Source organism: Tiliqua scincoides, chromosome 3, assembly GCF_035046505.1.
Source record: "Tiliqua scincoides isolate rTilSci1 chromosome 3, rTilSci1.hap2, whole genome shotgun sequence".
In the NCBI taxonomy this organism is placed as follows: domain Eukaryota; kingdom Metazoa; phylum Chordata; class Lepidosauria; order Squamata; family Scincidae; genus Tiliqua; species Tiliqua scincoides.
The window spans coordinates 153,487,294-153,488,939 of NC_089823.1; the positions used below are offsets into that span (position 1 = coordinate 153,487,294).

Below are 1,646 nucleotides of genomic sequence, written 5' to 3' on the forward strand. Positions count from 1 at the left end.
TTGATGAGTCCTATACAGACTTTAGCTTTTTGGATTAAATAAACTGAAATTAAAAAACCTAGTTGGAACTTGTAAAAGAAAGTGATTGTGAGCATGCTAGAATATGTTTCGTACAACTGCTTTTGTCTGAAATTCCAGTAGGTGACTTGAATGCTTCGTGCGAAACAAAAAAGAATAAAATTTCAAAATCTCCCTTTTGTGATTATTTTACAGCAAGCCGCTGAGGCCCCAAAATGAAAATGAGGAGGAAGAAAAAGGGGAGAGAGTTGGCAATGGTTCTATCTTTCCTCATGAGGAAGGGTTTTGCTGAAGGACAAAATGGGGTTTTGCTGAAACTCTTATTTGAAAAATGTCATTCTTAATAGTGAAAATATGGAAGGATTCAAAGAATTCTCTGTGAAGTTCTCTCATGGTTATTTTACTGCAAAAGAACTTTGCAAGAGACTGGCAGCATTCTGGTCCTAGGAGGAAGATGAGTGAAATGGGTTGTTTTCCTCAAGGCTCTGCCTTCTCAGATATCTACAGCTGTGACATGCAGAAAGCACAAAAGTGGCCATGCAAACACTGTTACTCTGTACATGCCCGATCTCGTCTGATCTCGGAAGCTAAGCAGGGTCAGGCCTGGTTAGTACTTGGATGGGAGACTGCCTGGGAATACCGGGTGCTGTAGGCTTCTACCATAGTCTTTCAAGACTGAAGGTTGCCAACCAAACACTGACCCATGGCTGTCATATTGGAAGTGCCTACAATGTCTTTTTAAAGTTGATCAATGGGAAAGCCTCAAAGGCAATAGGGTGAGGATTTCAAAAACTGATGGAAGCTTTTCAAAGTCTTCATCCATATGCCTCCACCTGAGATAATACAGCAGTTCCAACAGGCATTGAAGTGTTTCGGGGAGTGGGGGAAAGTTTAGCTAAGAAAAGCCACACCACTGAGGCTCTCATTACTGTCTGTTTGACATGCCTGTTGTTGCCTCTTAAGCAGTGGTGTCACTACGGAGATGCATGTGATGGGTGAGGACCACACCAGGTAACACAGGGGGAGGTGACACCAAAATGACATTCTTTCCCCCTGTCATGCACTGCAAGACCCTTGAGCCACCTGCTTGGCTCTGCCCCAACTTATACACCACCTGACGTCAGGGGTCATAGCATGGCTGGCTAGCATCCTGCATGTCTTGTGCTATGGTGGCGGGGGCCCTATCCAATTGATGAACCTGGCCAGCATAGCGCAAGGCATACTCGGGCACTAACCAGCAAGGTAGCCAACTGTACTGAGACCCCTTGCAAGAGGATGGGTCTGGAAGTGACTTGCTATGAGGCCAAAAGGTGGGGCTGGACATCATGCACTGGGTGACACCAAACTTAGTGATGCCACTGCCCTTAAGCTGTATAAAATGCTCTGCAGGCAAGATGAGAAACTTTACAGAAGTTCTCTGTACAACTTCTTTTCTCTACAAGTCAATTATAATTATAACTTTCAAAGCTTAATAGAACAAGAACAAACAAGTCTACAATTATGTCACTTCCTAGAGTTGATTGACACAATCATTTCCAGGTCTGTTTTCAAATTGTGGTGGGATGTCTTGAAATATTGCCAGTGTGGCAATTAAATTAAATTAATTGCCAGTGTGGCAATTAAATTAA

General features: G+C 43.3%; 1 pseudogene; it reads left to right on the plus strand.

Moving 5' to 3' along the window:
* The first annotated feature begins 557 nt into the window (after positions 1-557).
* On the plus strand, positions 558-673 carry LOC136646102 (5S ribosomal RNA; annotated as a pseudogene).
* The last annotated feature ends 973 nt before the right edge of the window (positions 674-1,646 follow it).